Source organism: Capricornis sumatraensis, chromosome 8, assembly GCF_032405125.1.
Source record: "Capricornis sumatraensis isolate serow.1 chromosome 8, serow.2, whole genome shotgun sequence".
NCBI classification, from domain to species: domain Eukaryota; kingdom Metazoa; phylum Chordata; class Mammalia; order Artiodactyla; family Bovidae; genus Capricornis; species Capricornis sumatraensis.
Genome location: NC_091076.1, coordinates 108056799 through 108070341, shown reverse-complemented (window position 1 = coordinate 108070341; position 13543 = coordinate 108056799).

The window sequence follows — 13543 nt, the reverse complement described above, 5'->3', positions numbered from 1 at the left end:
CACACATACATAAGGAGGGATGGTCTTCCAAGGCTGCTTGTACAGCACTGTGCAAACATTGGCCTTTTCAGAAGGAGCAAAATGTAAGACCAGTTGACTTATGTGTAGTGAACTATTCGCTGTATATCCAGCTGAGAAGTGATGGAGTAAAAGAGAACTGCTGAGTCCAAAGGCTCAGCAGACGTGGGAGGTGGGCAGCATGAAAGAATGGAGGAGAAAATCCTCTGGTTTCCAAGGACTGGTCGGGGGCGGTCTGAAGACCAGGCACCAGCAGGAGTTATAAGGTCCAGGGTCACGGCGTCCCCTTCAGCTGGAGGTGGCCTCCTGGTCACGCAGGTCAACACAGACAGGATTGCTCAGGCCGAGGCTCTTTGCTTTCTCCTCAAACATCTTAAATCCAGAAGCTCCTTCAGCCTCCAGAATGTGTGTGTGTGTGTCACTCAGTTGCGTCCAACTCTTTGCAACCCCATGGACCTGTAACCTGCCGAGCTCCTCTGTCCATGGGACAAGAATTCTGGAGTGGGTAGCCATTTCCTTCTCCAGGGGATCTTCCTGACCCAGGGATTGAACCTGGGTCTCCTATGTTGCAGGCAGATTCTTTACCACCTGAGCCACCAGCAAAGTCCATTCTCCAAAATGAGACTTCTCGTTCCAATCCAGAGCACTTGCCTCTTAAGAGAAGGTCCCATCTTAGCTCCTTGGGGTCTTCATGGTTACACTGAGGCTCCTGGTGGGGACTGCGGGCGAGAGGAACAGTTCTCCACCTGTCCTGCCTCCCAGGCCTGTGGACCAAAAAACAGCAACAGAATGAGACTCTGCCTTCTGTCCTTTCAATGGATGTCTTTCAACAACGAGCATCACCTTACTGCCTTTAATCCAGAATGTTCCAGCTACCGAGCAGAACACAGTTGTCATTCTTTAGTTGCTCAGTCGTGTCCGGCTCTTTGTGACCCCCAAGGACTGTAGCCCACCAGCTCCTCTGTCCAAGGCATTTCCCAGGCAAGAATAATGGAGTGGGTTGCATCTCTTTCTCCAGGGGAATCTTCCCAACCCAGGGATCGAACTCACATCTCCCACACTGGCAGGCAGATTCTTTACTGCTGAGCCACCTGGGAGGCCCAATGTTCCTTCAAGCAGTATTTTAGTTAAGGCGGGGAAAAGGCCTATTTACACTGTTCAAGTTTCCTTGGCGGCTCAGATGGTAAAGCATCTACCTGCCAGTGCAGAAGATCTGGGTTCGATCCCGCGGTTGGGAAGATCCCCTGGAGAAGGAAATGGCAACCCACTCCAGTACTCTTGCCTGGAGAATCCCACGGAGAGTGGAGCCTGGCAGGCTATAATAGTCCATGGAGTCACATGTCTATGGACATGACAAAGTGACTAACACATACTGTTCAAGGAACTCTGTACGCTGAATCATTGCTGGGAACGCTCCCACAAGTCTTACCACTACACCATGGCTGATTTTAAAAACCAAATACAGCTCAGAAGAAGCGGACAGTTCTGTTTTTCAGCCTGTGAGCCATGGGGTCAGGAGCATGGAGGGGTCAGATCACCCAGTTTACAGATGAAAAAACTGAGCCACAGAGGGGCCACGCTTCTCCATACAGGATGGCCAGCATCTGGTCCTTAAGCCTGATATTCACTTCAGCAGGAACATCCCTCTGCTTTCACAGGTCACTGTTCAGTTGCTCAGTCATGTTCAACTCTTTGCAACCCCATGGACTGCAGCACACCAGGCTTCCCTGTCCTTCACTGTCTCTCAGAGTTTTCTCAAACTCATGTCTATTGAGTCCATGATGCCAACCCACCATCTCATCTTCTGTCGCCCGCTTCTCAAGAGACCCTTAATGACTAATTAGGAGATGATCCAAAGTAGATAGCGGAGGAAGTGGAAAAATACAATTTAATGCATTTCCCTTCTGCACTGCTGACTGTAAATACGTGAAGATGGACTTGGCCTTATGCTTTCCTGGCTTCCCACTACCCCACCTAACTCCGCGTTTCTGAGCCACAAATACACTGAGTACCACGAAACGCTCTCAGGGGACTTCCTCATCTTAAAATTGCTGAGACCCTCCCTGGTGGCTCAGCTGGTAAAGAATCCACCTGCAATGCAGGAGACACCCTTTCAACTCCTGGGCTGAGAAGTTCCTCTGGAGAAGGGATAGGCTACCCACTCCAGTATTCATGGGCTTCCCTGGTGGCTCAGCTGATAATGAATCCACCTGCAACGTGGGAGACCTGGGTTAGATCCCTGGGTTGGGAAGGGATCTTTCCAGGATCAAACCTGGAGCTCCTGCATTGGCAGGGGGATTTTTTTTTTTTTTTTTTTTTTACCATCTGAGCCACCAGGGAAACTTGAACAGTATAAATAGGCCATTTCTCCCCCTTAACTAAAATACTGCTTTTAGAAGCAGCGTTGGGCTTCCTAGGTGGCTCAGCAGTAAAGAGTCCGTCTGCCAGTGCAGGAGACGCGAGTTCAATCCCTGGGTCGGGAAGATCCCCTGGAGGAGGGCATGGCAACCCACTCCAGTGTTCTTCCATGCAGAATCCCCCTGGACAGAAGAGCCTGGCAGGCTACAGTTCATGGGGTCGCACAGAGTCGGACACGACTGAAAGGCTAAGCACACACACAGTCACGAATACAGATAAATCTGGGCTCCCCCCTTCTCTGACTCTATCACTGCCAGCCCGTGAGAAATCACCTGCAAATCTGCTCATTCACAAGCACCACGTGGGATGAGACGCTGAGAAGGCAGACAGAAACAGACAGGCACGCTCCACTTCGGGCCACAGCAGAGAGGCAACCAGTGACCGAGCTGAGGCCGGAAGGACCTCAGCACCAGAGGGACACGCGTGAGGACGCTGGGTGCAGGAGGACCAGCAGGCCCTTGGCCCCTCCACGGTCCTGTGAGGTCGCGGCTCAGCCTGGCGCAAGGGAGCTCTCCTTCCTGGGGGCTTGGGCTAAACCCCGGGTGGGGATGTGTGGGCTGCGATGAAGCCAGAGACAGGGGTGCTGACGGTCAGAGACGGCAGGACGTCACTGTAAGTGCCTTGGGGAGGGAGAAGATGCTTCAAGACGTTTGCCTGCAGGAACACTGCTGAAGGAGAGACTGTGCAGGCAGGCGTCAGCTCCCCCAAAGCCAGCGCAGCAGCCTTCACAGGGGTACCCTGGGGCTTCAGGTGGCCAAGAGGGAGACCGGAAGTCTCTCCCTCCAGACACTCTCCCTGGGGCCCTGAAACGCCCCCAGCAGCCCCAGAGTCCTGCTGAACTTTCTGGTTTCCACGTTTCCCCTCCTCAGACGCCAGCAGCTGTCTGAGCTGAACCGGAGAGGACCAGGGAGAAGGCCTTTCCCCAGGGAGACGCACACGGCGAGCAAATGAATTGGCAGCTGCCGGTGAATCACTCGGGGACTTCCTTCTCGTCTCCCAGCAACCGCATGCACTCGGCACCGGGACATTAAACACAGAGGGGAACGTCGGGAGGCATGCGCAGAACAAAACAAAAAGCCAAACACACCACGGCTCCCCCCACCGCCCGACTCATCCCAACCCCACAGACCCAGCCAAGGGGGCCGGGGGCTGGAGTGGGGGAGGGTGGAAATGAGAGCCTCCACCCAGGGGAGGAGAACGAGGTAAGGACCAGCCTCAGCAGAGCCGGACACACCCTCGCCCCACACCAAACCCTTCTGGGTCTAGCGTTCGTATTTGGCCAAAGACACACCTCTGTTAGCCTAGAGAAAGGCACTGGGCCAGCAGATTAGTGGGCACCTGGAGATCTGAAAGATCACTTAGAAACCCAGACTCGGGGGCAGGGTGGGGGAGGTTGGGAAGCTGACGGTGGTTGAGACGCCAGTTCGGCTTCCCTGCCTCTCCCCGCAGCATCATTCTCCAGGTTAAAGCAGCTGCTAACTCCAAGGCCGGGTCCCCTCCCCACCCCCTTCCACCCCTTTTCCCACTCGAATGTTTTCCTGCCCGTTGCTATGGCCACTAGGAGCTGGTTAGACAGGACTCCAACGCGCTGCCTTGCCCTTCAGACCCTGCCTCTCTGAAAACACCCAGGACAGAAGTAGAAAGCATGTGACGAGTCTACAGGTGGAGCAACTCCTGGAGAAAAACTGGGGACCAGGAAGGGAAGAACAGTAGTGGCAAGAGGGCTCCTGTGAAAGGCTGAATGTGTGTGCATGCAAGCTCAAGTCTGACTCTCTGCCACCCCATGGACCGTAGCCCTCCAGGCTCCTCTGTCCTTGGGATTTTCCAGGCAAGAACACTGGAGTGGGTCAACATGCCCTCCTCCAGGGGATCTTCCCGAGCCAAGGACGGAACCCACATCTCTTGTGCCTCCTGCGTTGGCAGCCAACGGGTTCTTTACCACTGTGCCAACCTGGGAAGCCTGACATGCTGACTATCGGCCCCCAAAGATACGTCTTAATACCCCTGCAACCTGTGAATGTCGTTACCTTCTACGGCAAAGGAGACTGCACAGGTGTGAGCAAGTCAAGGATCTTGAGAGGCAGAGATCGTCTTGGATGACTGGGGGAGAGGGGACACGTATACTCACAAGTGTCCTAATAAAAGGGAAGCGGAGGGGGGTGTGACACAGAAGAAGGAGCAGGAGGTGTGAGGACAGGAGCGGGAGGCTGGAGGGAGTGTTTCAAGGCAGGAAGCAGGAGGCAAGGGAAGCAGGCGGTCGCCAGAGGCTAGAAAGGCCAGGAAATGAACCCTTCCCGAGAGCTTCCCGAAGGAAAACAGCCCTGCAGACACCCTGACTTCGACCCAGTGAGAGTGGCCAAAGAAAGAGACTGTGAGAGAAGAAGTGAGTGTGGTTTCAAGCCACTGCGTTTGTGCTGATCTTCTTGCACCATATAGGAAACTGAGCTTGTCAGTCACAGCATGCACCATCTGCTTCCCCACTGACCTAGAGAAGAGGGTTGCTGGCTGCTCTTGGTTGGGGTTGGGGGGCTGGCACTGGGATGAAGTCCGAGGCACTTGCGGATGCTCAACTACACCCCTGGCCCCCAGCCTCGAGAAGCCAGGAGCAGCCCCGCTCAGCGTGACCACTGAAAACGTCTCGGACGCTGGCGTGTGTCTGGCATTGGGGGGTGGGGGTGGGGAACTGCAGACTCCCTCCCACAATCACTGCCCCTGAGGTGCGGCCCTTTCCTGACTTCGGCTGCACCTGAGAATCACCTGGCAAGCTTTTCAAAACTCCCATGCCTGGGGCTCGGCCCAGCCTGGGGAAGCCAGAATCGCTTAGGGCGGGACGAGGCAGCAGTTAGAGCCGAGCCGCTGATTCCGATGGGTGGCGGGTGCTGAGAACCACTGCACGTTGCCAAGGGCCAGCGAGCCCAGAGAGAAGAAGAAGAAGGTAGCGATACACCTGAGTCCCGACGACAGCCGGGACGCAAGACGCCCCGAGGCAGAAACCGCACCAGGCTCGCCAGGGCAGACCTGGGAACGCACATCCCAGCTGCCAGACAGGTGACTGGCTGGCGTGGAATTCCTGGGGGCTGTGTCACCGCGTTTCCCATCAGAACAGGGTGGACGCCTTGCAGGAAGGTGTCTCCCAGGAATAACCACACAAAGCCCCAGCCTCCTCCGCTCATGAAGCCAGCACAAAATGAGCCGGCTCCCACCCAACGCTATAAACATGAACTCACTGGACAAGAAGCACCGTCTTGGTAAAAACGGTGATCCTGCAGTGGGGCCGGTTTAGGAATGGGGAGCCTCCATTCTGCATCCAATTGGTAAACTCCCCAGGCACTGAAACCAGAATCCTCCCACAGATGCGCTCTGAGCAAGGAGAGACTTCACTTCTAGAAAGCTGTCCTGATAATAAGCTTGGCTGGCGGTCCCTACCCGGGTCAGAGAGGAAAGGGATGAGGGAATCTAATGAGAAACCAGCCGCTGAGCAAGAGACAGAGCTGAACAGGTTGATGCTCTGACTTCTTGCAAAGAAGGATGCGGTCACGTGGAAGTTCTCTCTCCTGCTGGGACCATCTTTTTCCTTCATTATTTCATCCCCAGCCTGCCTGGCTGAAAGGCTGAGCCAAGCATTTCCTGATTTTCTTTGGCCCAAATCGTGAAGTCCAGGATGTCACTGGGGGAAGCAGAGGGGAGGAGGGAGAGGAAGGAAAAAATTTAAAAAGGAGGATGGAGAAAAAAAAAAAGGAGGATGGGAAGGAGGTGAGGAGGGAAGAGGGAGTGGGGGACAGAGGAGCAGGGGACAAGAGAGGCTCACAGCTACAGGATGAACAGGCCCCACCCGTGTCAGGGTGGGAAGATGGGTGACAGGCGTGCGTCGGGCTCTCTTAGCAGGGCCCCCAACCTGCAGGATCTGATGCCTGATGGTCTGAGGTGGAGCTGATGCAACAATAAGAGAAATAAGGCACACAATGAATGCAATGTGTCTGAATCATCCCCAAACCATCCACCCACCCAACCTGGGTCCATGGAGAAACTGTCTTCCAGGAAACCGGCCCCTGATGCCAAAACCACTGTCCTACAGGAGAGGCGAACTCCCTGTGGGTCTTTAAGAGGCAAAGGCTCAGGGGGATGGAGCCTCCCAGCTCCCGCCCTTCCCCTTCCCCGGGGTTCTTCCAGTCCACTTAACGCACCTGCTTGGAACAAAGTGGAGAAATCCAGTTGCCCCGCACCAGGGCTATCAAAGAGGAAAGGAGCTCAGGGGCCTGGTCTGTCCCCAGGGACACTGAACAGGTTCCTGGGCAAAGAATCTAGGGCTTTGGGGCTCCCCCTGGCCATTCCCAAGGCTTCCACATTCCCTTCCTACATCCTGCCCTTCCCCACAAAGTCGGAATGCATCTCACTCTTAACTAGAGCAACTGAACTGAACTGAACTAGAACCTCTGGGTTCTCTCCAGCCTATAAACCTCGTGTGCTAATGTCCCGACTCTTGCAGACTCGTTGAGAAATAAGCTTCAGGAAGCTTCCCGATGCTCCGCTTGTAGGGTGGTATTTCTCTGCCTCTGTCTCCGGGGTCCAGTCACAAGGTCAGCAGCCTGCCTCCCCAGGTGAAATCTGAGGGCCAAGAGGCACTGCCCGGGTGTGGGCGGGGAGACACCCTTTCCCGCAGGACCGCACTCAACCACGGTGTTCATCAACTCCACCCTTGCAAAGACATGGCCTCCTACACCCTGTGCGTTCTTCCACCATCCCCATGCCCCGTTTCTTTCACTCTTCCAGGTGAGCCCTGCATCCCTGGAGTGTTCACGCAGTGCAAACACCTCGGAGCGACAACAGAGAGGCAAGCCCGCAACTCCCGAACGAGTAAGCTTTGTCCTCTGTGAGCACCCACCACACCTCTCCCTTAAAATTCTCATCAGACAGCCCCCGTAACGGAGCCCAGGACCCATCAACACGGGGTGGCTCTTCCACGTGAGATGCTAAGTCAACACCGGCAGAGATGTCTTAGGAGCCGGACCAGCCAAAAGAACAAGGGAATGGCATTCGTGACCTGTCAAGGCCCCCTCGGAGCTGGTGGCCTCTGATCTCTAGGAAGCTAACTGCCAACGGGCAGCCTTGTACACACACAGCCACGCACACACCCTTCCCCACACGCACACCCCGAGGGATTCTTTGCACAAGGTGACGCGGTGTCCCTTTGATGCTCGCCGGATGTGTTCCCATTGGGCAGAAACCAGACCTCAATAAAACCGGGCATTATCAAGAGGCCGCTGGTGGGTGATTGCGCCCGCCTGTTATCTCCGTGGCCCTGGGTGGGGCGCTCTGTGGTTCTCCACGGAAAAGCATTAACTTCTAGGTGGATCAAAGACCCTTCCGAACTGGCCGACCCGGATCTCTTGTTTATCCGAAGGGATTGTTCCCCAAGATGGACTTTAAGATAACTGGGACCCCAGTCCCAGACTCCTCTGTCCTCTGCTTATCTGTCCCTCGGGGGCCACCTAACGGCCAATCACAAGGGCCTTCTGCTCTCTCGCTTTTCCAGGTGGCCCATTTAACAACAGAGAATAGGGGACTGGGCCCCGGAGTGTCCTGGCCCTGCTGCAAGCTGGGGACCCGGGGGCAGAGAGACACCTACTTGGGGGGAATCTCTCCATGAATCACTCCAGGGAGGGGGTGTTCCAGAGAGCAGGGTGTTTACTACACTCTTCCCTCAGGAGGGAGAGACTGACGGGTCCTAGATGGACAGTTCCCCACACTTGGCCCCTAACGTCCCTGTTTGGGCTCTACTGCCTACCCTGGTGTTGAAGTGCCCACGATCCACCTGTGGGAGGACCCAGAGGGACCTCTGAGCCCGTCTGGCTCTGGATCGCCCGTCAGTCTGGAGAGGAAGAGCACGTGCGCTTCAGGGCAGCCAGGTGTGGTGGCCTGGGTGCCTCCCCACCCTTCCTCGGCTCCACGCGGGTCTGGCAGCTGCACGGTGCGGCCAGGCTATTCTTCTTTCCGTGCACAGCACCCGGCTTGGTGTGCAGCCCTGACAAGGCACACGGACGAACAGACCAGGGAACTAACAAGTGAGCCGCCGGCAGCTCAGTGGCAGGCCTGCGCACTAAGTCGCTTCAGTCGTATCCGACTGTTTTGTGACCCACCCCCCCCTCCCTGAACTGCAGCCCGCCAGGCTCCCCTGTCCATGGGGATTCTCCAGGCAAGAATACTGGAGTGGGTTGCCATGCCTGTCCATGGGGATTCTCCAGGCAAGAATACTGGAGTGGGTTGCTATGCCTGTCCATGGGGATTCTCCAGGCACGAATACTGGAGTGGGTTGCCACGCCCTCCTCCAGGGGATCTTCCCGACCCGGAGATTGAACGCTGCGTCTCCTGTGGAGGCAGGCGGGTTCTTCACCAGTACTGCCACCTGGGAAGCCTCAGTCCCGCCGACAGGGAGGACTCCAGGAAGCACATGGCCCTGGAGATGCTTCACTTAATGATGCGGAGTCAGATCGAGGTTCACCTTCAGAGTGCCAGGCAGGCCACCTCATCCTCTAAAGCCCGCCTGCAAAGCAGGAGTTACACTCAGACCGCCTCCCCGGTAGGGGTGCTATGAGGACTGAGGCTCAAAAAGTAGCGTTTGTCTTCATTACTATATTTCCCTATAGCATTGTCTTTATGAAGGAATCTAGGGGACTTCTCTGCTGGTCCAGTGGCTAAGACTCTGTAGTCCCAACGCAGGGGGCCCGGGTTGGATCCCTGGTTGGGGAACTAGATCCCACACGCGGCAACTACGGATCCTGCAGCCGCAACGGAGATTCAGGGCAGTGAAATAAATATTAAAAAAAAAAAAAAATCCAGGTAGCACGTTTTCAAGGGTGGAAGAAGAGGCGCGTGCCTTGGTTATAGCCCTGGTGTGGACCAGACGTGAGAGGCGTCTGAAACGCCAGCTTGATCTTCCATCACTGCTTTTCTCCTTTTTTAAATCAATGAAGTCGTTTCTGGCATCGAGAGGAACCCTTACCTCTTTCCATGTTCCCTCATCTGCCCCTAAAAGCCTGAGGACGCCACGTACAGGGAGTCGGCGAGCGAGCCAGGGGTCACGAGCGGGTGATAACAGCTGCTTCCAGGGGAGCCCCACCGTGAACATGGCCACGGACAGTCCAGGGGCTGCACGCTTGATCCCAGCTCAGCTGAGGCCACCGGGGACCCCAGCATTGCCATTGTTTAATCGTGAAATGTACAGACACTTGATGGCTCAGTGGTAAAGAATCTGCCTGCAGAGCAGGAGACACAGGAGGCTTGGGATCGATCCCTGGGTCGGGAAGATCCCCTGGAGAAGGAGACGGCAACCCACTCCAAGATGCTTGCCTGGAGAATCCCATGGACAGAGGAGCCTAGCGGGCTACAGTCCACGGACTCGCAGAGAGTCGGACAGGACTGGGCACGCACGCGTGGACGGACGAATGTACAGACACCCTCTGCCTTTAGCTTGCACGTCTTTCCACTGCACTTCCAAGGCTTTTCCCATGTATGCTGTCTTCCGCAAACCGCTGGTGTGTCTGCCTCAGTCTCGTTCCCGTTAGAGACGCCGCAGCCTGGAGAGCCAACCCAAGCGGCATGGCTGTCCGAAGACTCTGCCTGGTGTGCCCCAGCCCCGGCCCAGCCTACACGGCGTGTGATGAGGGTGCTGAGGGGATAAGGAAGTGGGGTCTCGGCACCCCACGGCCACGGCAGGCCGAGGCTGCCACCCAAGCCTGCAGCTGGGCTCCAGGAGGGGCTGGGAGGTCAGGCCGCAGGCTCACAGGACAGGCCACCCACACGGCGCAGCCGGGCCGCTGGCTGTCCCCAGGGCCAGCCCTGCTCTGGCCTTTGGCCCTGCCTCGGAACAGTCCACCACATGGCCTCCCTTGGGGAGGACGAGAGGACGAAGGGCTGAAACCAGGGGCGAGGAAGAGCCCCACCTCCCTCCACGCGCCAGAGACCCTTCCTGCGCAGAGGGCGGGGGCGGCATGTCCCCCCAGCGCCATGTCTGAGGGCACTGGGCCTGCAATGAGCTGGGGTCTCCCTCTCCTAAAACCCAGATGTGTTTCCAGGGTTTGATGGAACCTGAAAGAACCCGAACCTTCTTCGGTTACTTCACACTTTTCTAATTAAAGACGCAAACTGGATTTTCATGTTTGCAGAGAGAGTTTTGACCGCGAGTGTAGGCAGCAGAGCAAAACAGGAAGGATCTCTTCTCTCTCTTTTTTCTCCTCTCTCTCTCTTCCCTCTAAAAGTACAGGGACACAGGGGTTGGGGGGGGGGGGGTGCGTCGGGGGAGGGGAGCAAACAGGATCTTGGCAGCCTGGCCTCCAAGCGCCCCTGGAGCCGGCCTGCGTTCTGTTGGAAGCATTTCTCTTTTCTTCGCTCCCAGAGACACCAGTCCTCATCCCTGTCAGCTGGGCAGGGGTGGGGGTGGAGGGGAGCTGGGTGAGGCTCTGGGAAAAGAGAAGAAATGGGCAAAGCCCAGATCCTCTGGCTTAACTGCCCAGAAAAGAGCCCGAACGCCGCGTCTGGGTGGAAGGCAACCGTCCCAGGTTCCTTGGCACGGTGGGACTCGCCGGAATCCAGAGACCTGGCTGGCAAAACAAGGGTGGACAGTGGAGCCGGCGGAGGGGGAGTGGTCTGGGCAGGAGGGGGGGAGGTCTCAGTGAATCACATAAATTAGAGACAGAAGGGATGTCAGGCCACCTTCACTTCCTTCCTCTCCTAATGGGAATTATCTCATTAGCCCTGAGCTTCCTAGAGGCTAACTTTAAATGATTCCTGTACCGGGGGCTTTCAATCCACAGCCACACCACCCAACCCCCTACTCAGTGCCCCCTGTTCCCCATCAGATCTGCCTCCAGAAGGGCTCTTAAAGGGACAGCCGTCAATAGACACCAGTTCAACCTATTTAACTCTGAATGCTTTGCTCCAAACATTTCATCCGATGTTAAGTTTTCCCCTTTCAGCCTTTTCTTCCACTTACAGGAATTTATTATAAGAAAATGGTCATGGAGGGACTGCCCTGGGGGTCCAGTGGTTAATTAAGACTGGGCCTTCCCAGCGCAGGGAGTGTGGCTTCAACCCCTGGTAGGGGAGCTATGATTCTACACGCCTCGTGGCCAGAAAACGAGAACCTCAAGCAATAACAGTGACACTGTGACAAGCTCAATAAAGACTAAAAATGAGCCACATATAAAAATCTTACTGAAATATGATAACAACAGTCATGGACACAGTTTCGTTGCGCTGTTAGTCGCTCAGTCGTGTCCGAGTCTTTGTGACCCCGTGGACTGTGGCCCGCCAGGCTCCTCTGTCCATGGGATTCTCCAGGCAAGAATCCTGGAGTGGGGGGCCATGCCCTCCTCCAGGGGATCTCCCAGAACCAGGGACTGAACCCGAGTCTCCTGCGCTACCAGTGGATTCTTCACCATCTGAGCCACCAGGGAAGCCCCAGGGACATGGTACCAGGTCAATAATGACACATCTTATGCCCCCCTCCCCTGGAAGACAGACATATGGGAATCTCTGGGACCTATAAACGCTACCGTACATGGCAAGGGAGCCTCTGCAAATGGGATTAAGCGAAGGATGTTAAAAAGGGGAGATGGCCTTGGACTACCCGGGTGAGCGCTACACAAAATCACAGGTATCCTCACAGGGGAGGAGCAGAGAAGGATTTGACTCCAGACGGGAAGACACGACAGGATCGCAGAGGTGAGGGTGGGGTGATGTGGCTGCCGCTCCAGGTGGGCCCACAGCCTCCAAAAGCTGTGAGAGGCCGGGACCATTCCTGCCCCCGACCCCTCCCTGCCCCCGGAGCCTCCGCAAGGAGCCAGCTTTGATGACAACAACCCGAGATTTTAGCCCCTAAGACTCATTTCAGACTTCTGGCCTCCAGAACTGCAAGAGAATAAATGTGTGTATTTAAAACAAACAAACAAACACCAAGTTGATGGTAATTTGTTACAGCAGACCCAGGAAACTAGTACAGATATAAATAAAGTTATTGCTACCAGGATTGTAGGGTGGTATGAGAGTTAAGGATGGTCCGATCCCTTTCCAGGAATGAAGATGGAGGAACTGGAGACAGTTTAGCAGAGAGAGGTCAGACAGTCAGAGAATCTGTATGCAGGTCAGGAAGCAACAGTTAGAACTGGACATGGAACAACAGACTGGTTCCAAATAGGAAAAGGAATATGTCAAGGCTGTATATTGTCACCCTGCTTATTTAACTTATACACAGAGTACATCATGAGAAACGCTGGGCTGGAGGAAGCACAAGCTGGAATCAAGATTGCCAGGAGAAATATCAATAACCTCAGATATGCAGATGACACCACCCTTACGGCAGAAAGCAAAGAGGAACTAAAGAGTCTCTTGATGACAGTGAAAGAGGAGAGTGAAAAAGTTGGCTTAAAGCTCAACTTTTCAGAAAACTAAGATCATGGCATCGGGTCCCATCACTTCATGGCAAACGGATGGGGGAAACAAGGGAAACAGTGAGAGACTTTATTTTCAGTTCAGTTCAGTCCTCAGTCATGTCCGACTCTTTGCGACTCCATGAATCGCAGCAAGCCAGGCCTCCCTGTCCATCACCAACTCACTGCAGATGGTGACTAAAGACATGAAATTAAAAGACGCTTACTCCTTGGAAGAAAAGTAATGACCAACCTAGACAGCATATTAAAAAGCAGAGACATTACTATGCCAGCAAAGGTCCATCTAGTCAAAGCTATGATTTTTCCAATAGTCATGTATGGATGTGAGAGTTGGACTCTAAGGAAAGCTGAGCGCTGAAGAATTGATGCTTTTGAACTGTGGTGTTGGAGAAGACTCTTGAGAGTCCCTTAGCCTGCAAGAAGAGCCAACCAGTCCATCCTAAAGGAAATCAACCCTGAATATTCATTGGAAGGACTGATACTGAAGCTGAAACTCCAGTACTTTGCCACCTGATGCGAAGAACTGACTTACTGAAAAAGACTCTGATGCTGGGCAAGATTGAAGGTGGGAGGAGAAGGGGACGACAGAGGATGAGCTGGTTGGATGGCATCACCCACTCAATGGACGTGAGTTTAAGTAAAGTTTGGGAGTTGGTGATGGA